Source organism: Vanacampus margaritifer, chromosome 8 (assembly GCF_051991255.1).
Source record: "Vanacampus margaritifer isolate UIUO_Vmar chromosome 8, RoL_Vmar_1.0, whole genome shotgun sequence".
Lineage (NCBI taxonomy): Eukaryota > Metazoa > Chordata > Actinopteri > Syngnathiformes > Syngnathidae > Vanacampus > Vanacampus margaritifer.
In genome coordinates this window covers 18,602,231-18,609,735 of record NC_135439.1, presented here as the reverse complement: position 1 = coordinate 18,609,735, position 7,505 = coordinate 18,602,231, and positions in this window count along the sequence as shown.

The following is a 7,505-nucleotide window of genomic DNA, read 5'->3' as shown; positions in this document are numbered from 1 at the left end:
GACAGAGGCCCGACAGAGGGGGCGGCTGAATGGTACAAAGAGCTGTTCTGGTGGAACGCTGGAGAAAAATAGTTCATGCTGCACTGGGATTTCCTGCCTTTGCCCTGGCTAGCCTCCCCCTTCTGCTGTCTGTCGCCTCCTTTCCCGACGCTCAATGAGCTCGAGAGCCTTTTCCAAGCTCAAGGTGGGGGAATCGACTCATTTAATGAAGGTGAGAAACTGTTAATGCAGTCAGGTTTCCATAAATTCAGTTCCACAAGTTCAGGGAAAAGGAACTGACTCAATAGTTTTCACACTCTTGGCTCTCGTAGTGACATGCAACATATTTGGATGGTGTTATCTGATCTCACATCGTCCACAGCTGGAATACGCATTGCCTGCCATGATATGGATCCTGTGAATGGAGAGCCACATTCACACTGGTGCAGTAAGGACAGGTGCCTGGCCATTTGGTTGCTCTCAGACGTGTCGCGTGGGTGTCAAAGAGGAGGCGGACGGGGAAGGGAGGGGGGTTCCAGAGCAGTCCCCATCTCTTCCAGGCCTTTGATCTTAGGTGCGAGTGGTGCAGTAGGGGCATCTGTCACCCATTAGCAGAGTGGCGAGAGTGTGGCTGCTCGCAGGTTGTCCTAGTGTGGAGTAGATTGGAGAGGATGTTGTGAAAGTGGCTGCTAATAAACTCTGAAGCTGGTGTCAAGGCTGGAGGATGGGCGGCCCAAAAAAAAAAAAAACAATGAAAGAGGAAAGTGTTCTCAATAATACCTGCGTCGGGCTCTCATTATGCTTTGTGGTGTACAGACTTATGCTAAACTGATCACACAGGAAGTGAGATAGACGATTTCATTGAAAAGCATTGCTGCCAGCAATCACTGTCTTGGGAAAGGGGGGGAAATGGAAACCAGATGTCCGAGATCCACCATGAATATGTCAAAGCTCCTGGACTATGTCAAATCCCTTATGTCCCTTCGGAGTACAGAAAACTTTCTGCAGCGTCATCAGGAACGAACGTGGAGAACAAACCCTCCTAGTGGACGTCTTGGCACGATCCACAAAACGCATAAGGAGAGACGCTTTCGTTGTGCCACCAGAGGATTTCTTTCCCCCCTCTCCCTAAAGTTTCAATACATTTTTTACATTTCAGGGTAACTTCCCATATCCTAAGGCAGCGTCGGGTGGCAAATCTCTCAGCACTCCTTTGTGGACAGAGTGCTTTCTCTTGCTTGAGAAAATAACAAGCTATGGAGTAATGACTTAACAAGCAACAGGATAATGGCTTCAACATGTGCTGCGCTGGGAGAATTCAGGCTGGTGCCAGCGCTTGCTTACTCGCATGTGTATGTATGCGGCTATTGTTTAGAGGAAGATGTTTGAAAGTTTGGACACCGATGAACACATGGCTCCGGACTTCAGTTGAGTTGAGACTTTTTTGTTTAGGGGGGCTGTCAGGGGTGGGGGTGGTGGTTTTGGGAGGGGCACTGATGGCGGCCGTGTGTCACAATGGAAGGGACCGCCCTCGGGTTTTCTGTGGGTGAAGCGGGTGTTTTCCATCATAACCAGCTGTAACTCGGGCCTCCCACACAGAGCAGCGTTCCTCAGTGTTTACTGACGTGTGTGATAACCTACGTCTGTGTGTGTGTGTGCCCCAGGATACCAGACAACAGTGGGAACATATCCAGTCATAATAATACCCTCATTTATTATTTTACTTTAACTACGGAAAGTCACTTTTCACGCAGTTCTATAGTGTGTTGCACGCATTACACCACACGAAACAAGGGCGAGATGGTGCAATTGATGTTACACCCCTAAGAGATGTGGAGTTTGCTCAAGGCTCAACAATGCTGTGGACGAACCATTTCTTCATCCACGGCTTTAAATCTTTCAACCACCAAAGCCAAGTCAAGTTAGCCTTCACTGGCATTAGCTTAACATGGTGATGCTAATGTGCAATGTTAGCCGCATGTATCCTAGCTATTAGCCTACCATTGTGCTAATGTTAACGCGCTAAACTTTTATGATTTTCAAACGTTCAACCATTAGTTTTATTAGCGTAGCAATTTGCTTGTCATGCTAATGCTAGCTAGCATTCAATTCTAAATGTATGCAATGAGATGACCTGGAGCCATGCTAGCCTAACCTTAGCCCATTTAGCTATGCTTGTGCTTCTGCCATGTGGTTTTGAACTCTTCCTTAGTTATTTCATGTATGTAACATGAACTAATTGCATCGATAATTTAATTTTGTTTTATGTATCATTGCCGATATGCTCAAATGCTTTTCTTTCAATGTTTCTAACCTGATTGTGACAAAATGTATCAGAGTTACATTCCTGCTGTTGTTGGCTGTTTTTGAATTACGGTAAGACAAAAAAAATGTAGTAAAAATAAAACTACAAAAAACTCGACACCCTTAAAAAGCAGTTTTTGTATATAATACGGTCTCGCTATTCACTGTTCATCCTTTATTATCAGATTGAGTGAATAATATGATAGACAAAGGTTCAAAACATGGCAATAAAATGTAAATGCTTTTAAAACCAACTTACAAACTATGCTCTTTTCCGAGACCTGACTAAGATCCTTCACAGTAATTTTAAAAACATATTTTCAAAAATGTTGTTGTTGCACTTTCAGTAATTTTAGTAAGCTTTTTTTTAATTCATTTTTTTTTTATTATTATTAATTCTTCACTTTGCTGTTAAATCGCTTTAAATTTGTAACTGCTTTTGAATGTACTTTGAATTATGTGAAGCATGTTGTGTATGAAATGTGGGTACTGGGTTCTGGTAAATGCTTAAACAATGTGAAAGTTTTTTTTGTTTCTTATTAAGCCCCATGTATTATACCCACCTCGATTTGGATTCTTTCTTTTTTCTTTTTTAAATTAAATTTAATTTTCTTTTCTTTTTTTTAAAAGAGTTTTGTTCATTGGATTTTACAGTATACAGTGTCATCATTACTAGCATAAAGAAGAAATTGAATTGTTAGCCCACGGACTACTTGAGGACTGGCCATTGGGAATCTCGGGAGTTTCCCAACCGGCCAGGCCAATTTTGGTGCCGGCCGCCGTGCACACTTGCTTCCCCATGTCCTTCGTCTTGTTCCCTGTCGACGTATATGATTCAGTGCATGCCCATCGTCCGCACCACCCAAAAGTTTTCTTCCCTGTCTGTCCATGCCACTGACTGAGATACTTGAAAAATATGAAATAAATACTGTCCTATATTGAGTTAGATGAGAATTCATTTGAATTATATTATCTTTAGCAATGTTGTTCATGTTTTAGCTAGTTTTCCCTTCGCAATTACATGGTTCATGCCTCTTATTAAAGCATATACACATGGAATCCAAACATAGATGTCTACGAGAGATGCATTTGAGCTTGGAAGAACCAAATGGAGCCACTCCACACTTGAGCCTCCACAGCGTCGAACCAGCACCGCCATTACTACGCCTTTAAGCAATTTGTGCCACTTGGTGTGAACGAAATGCGAAATGATTGTCACGTGATAAACAACCCTCTTCCTGACAGTACCAAGTGTGCAACATTTGTGTACGCTCTGGCAGGACCAGGCTTGCCAGTTGCATCAAATCCAAACTTTTAGGAGACAAGAGGTGAGACGATGTGTTCCTCTTCATACCCTCTGATGATGTTTACATGCTGTTATGCACAGACATGTCGTGGCAGGTGCACAGAAATGAGCAGCACCTCTTTCGTAATCCTCATGTTAAGGCCTGCGGCGATAGCTCAACGTCCTCTTGCACCTTGTCTGGGAAAATGTTGTCAGGTGCATTCCAGCATGACACAAATTATATTTCCTAAAATGCCAGAAGGAGTGTTAACATATCCTAACTTATTGTCTTTGAGCCATGAGCATTGATTGAGCTGTGTTTCGGTTCATGACTTGTTGAACTAATATTCCCATATCCTGTGTAGTGATGAAGAAATTACCTTGTCAGATTTTTGTGTTTGCTCGGCCAGCTCCTTTGCTGACATACTGCGCAAGAATTGGGGAGTTTTGACAGTAAAGAAAGCTCGGTCAAGACATTCTGACACTTGTCTTGTTTCCTGTCCCAGCGAAGTAAAAGCAGAGTTTATTTTCTTCCTCTCCTTAGTTCTCTTCTTCCCCATCAACAGCAATGTGAGGCAATGTCCCGAAGGACACAGGAAAAGCAAAGAGGCCAGACGCCATGCATCCCTCCAGCTCCCCCCACCACCCCGTTCCTTTTCCAATGCTCTGCTTCTCGCTGGCAACGAGTTTGCAGCAACACATGTCTCTGATCAAGTACAGCCTGCGTCATCAGTTAGTAAACTCCAGGCTCCAGGAAAACCAACAGAGAGCACATTCATAGCCGACGACCCTGTGACTGAGTGTGTGATTCATTACTCTTTAATATGTGCCCCTACCCCCCTTATCCTTAAGCCCACCCGACCACTTTTCCAATGCAGCCTTGCGGCAACCTCACAGTCTGATAAAGTCCATCATTAAACATACTTGTGGTGTTATCGCTTTTGGCTCTTCTTGGTCCTGTTTGCAGCTCACAAGAGTGGAATTAGTTCTCTGTGATATTTAAATTAGTACTGGGAATTTTGCAAACATTAATAAGATCACACAACCCCTTGGGAGATATTCCTGAAAAAGGAAAGTATGGTTTAATAGTATTTTGATGTTTTTCCGCAAACACTGAATCATGAACAATGAAGTATTTTTTTAAGAAAAGTTCTAATCCAAAATGAAGATGACCACTAGCATAATACATAAGGTGTGAGGTGTGAGTGGAGCTGTGAATGGATAGTGAAATGAAAAACAATAACCTGACTTTGCATAACGGTGGCTCTTTCCAGTCTCTCTGACAGTTAGTACGCTTACATGCAGTCGATATTCGAATTAAAGATCTATTCAAGGATCTTTTGTCGCTGCGTATTCGCAGATCGGTTCTCGATCCAATTGTAGCGTTTCAGCTCAGTGCAGTTGAGAGAACAGACGCAGCAAGAACAGACGGAGCTTGTCGTTTATTCTCTTCAAAAGAAGTACTTAGGCACCACTCCCAACTAATTCTGTTACACCGTGAATCAATTTGCCATGACAACGTCGCGCATGCTCGTTCCTAGCTGCGCATGCGCACCTTGAGTGTTTGTAGCATGTAGCCGCGGAGCTTCGGATTCAGCCATTCATCGTTGTAGCTCCACCGATCTCACCGCATACTTTGAAAATGGCTGAGAGCCGCAAGAGGACATCAGTCTATGAAGTGAGGCCGGCTGCAGAGACTGATGAAGATGAGCTCGCACGTTCCCATTTACTTGAAAATAAATCTATTAAACTTTTTTTTCACATCAGAAACACTAGTTAAATTCCTTGTAAAATGTACTTACAATTTCTGAGTGCATCAACCTTTACTAGGCTTTTTCAAGTAAATATCACTCCCCATTGTTACAGTGTAGGCATTTCCCCCGGATGAACAGGAGAGCTGGTAGGATGGTCTTCCACATGCGCATTTTTTAAAAAGTGACAAATGGACGTTTGGCTTCCACCAAAAGTGTGATTCTGTCCTGCGTTCGCCACATTTCGCCATTTTTGTTTACCTCTGTTTGTGTGTTTTCGGTGGGTTGTGCACCAGACGCACGGACGTATATGCACGTGAACAGGGGTGGACTGGCCATCGGGAATTTCGCCCCCATTTGCTCCCACCATAGACCAAAATTTTGTGGGGCAATTTTGCTGGGCCCCACAAGTTTAGACCTCTTTTTGAGGGTGAAGACTTGGTTTTAGAGTTTAGGTTTGAATTGGGCTATGGTTGAGGTTAGGGTAAGGAATAGGGGTAGCCAAGCATTTTTGAGGTTTGGGGTTAGGGGAAGGGGCTAGGAAATGCATTATGTCATTGAGAAGGCCCCACAAAGATTGTATTGTGTGTATGTATGTGTGTGTGTGTGTGTGTGTGTGTGTGTGGCATTTCCGCCGTAGAAACAGAGAATAACAGGAAAACATAGCGGAGAAATCATTGTATTCAAGTTGGACTCATTTAGCCATTGGCAACGTAAGATGGCCGCCGTTCATACAAGTAGTTCAGGCCAAGATTCCTTGCAAATAGAGCATTTGCAGAACACAAACCAAAGTTCTGTTCAGAGGAGGCACCTGATACACTTTTATATTACCAAATATTTGGGTAACGATAAAGAGTAACCCAAGAGTCTTCTTTGGGTTTTTAAAAACTATAAATATTTGAGTTTTTGTGTGCGTTTATATGGGCCTTCAAATGCCGATTGCCAATATTCAGGTTTTGAAAGGGTTATTGACTGCTTGTCAACATAGTCACTGTTGAGGTTTTATGTCCCAATTCCCAACAGACACAGCAAAGCAGTCTCACTGACTGACCATCGCAGACAATCAACATACTGTCTATGAGTGTAGCAAGGCAATAAAATGACCAGTGACGCTCAGGTGATGGTCACAAGTGGGAAGACACAGATAACACGGATTTTGCTATCTGTTCCATGTGAGCAGGCCATTGTGACTTGACTCGAGGGTTTTTCCGAGGTGAGCTCTCTCAAAGTCTTGTGTGTCAAGAGTGCAGAAAGAGTCATGTTTATGAAATGCTGACAGCTGCATCCTTTCCTTCCGAGTCCCAACTGCTGCTAAAATGAAGGACGCACTTTGGTTTGGAAACAGCAAACTCCACCCCAAAACCTTGGCCATTTGAGCAGCCGCGGGTGGGACAGCTGATGGGGGTGGCCGTGTTGCAGGAGAAACAGCACTTGATCCCTGCAGCTCCTCGGCCGGGACTGCTTTTTAGGGGGAAAGTGGGCCAACGTAAACTCCAACTTCCTGTCGGCCTTGTCTCAGAGGGGGAGAGATGATCCTTCTGCGAAGAGGGACACACACACACATAAATAGAAATACTGCCGTAGAGTCAGGCAGAGAGTGACTGGGAGAGAGAGGGAGCGAGGAATATACAAACATGACGAGGTTCAGGAATGTTAAACACATGGTTTATGGCATAAATAGCAGCCACTTTTGGTAAATTACAGTGAGTGTTCTGGCACTGTAGAGCACACAGCAGGAAAACGCTCTCAGATTTCACATTTAGGGCCTCTGCTCCCCTCAAGGAACAAGACGGGGAGCGCGTTGTGTTTTCTTTTCTCTATAAAAAGGCAGAAATAAGTGCAGCAACGTGATGCAGCAAAGGTTTAAGGGTTTAGTTTGGCTAAGTAAAGCTGAACAGCCTTTGTGGCAAGAGTGGGACGAGAAGACAGAAAGACATGCCAGAATTTAAAATAAAAAAAAGATTGCATCATGAGTTATATGTGTGTGAGGTTTTCTTTTATGAAAGGCAGTTTTTCAAAATGGTAGATAAGTGTTTTCATTCACTGCATCCAAAGATGAGCATCAGCAGAAAAAAAGAGAGAGTCAAACAACAAGTAAAGATCCTAGACCTCGGGACACGTTGCCAGCTGACATTTTGAAAATAGTCCTGAACTAACTGGCAACAGCTGAGAGTTTAATGGGCTCA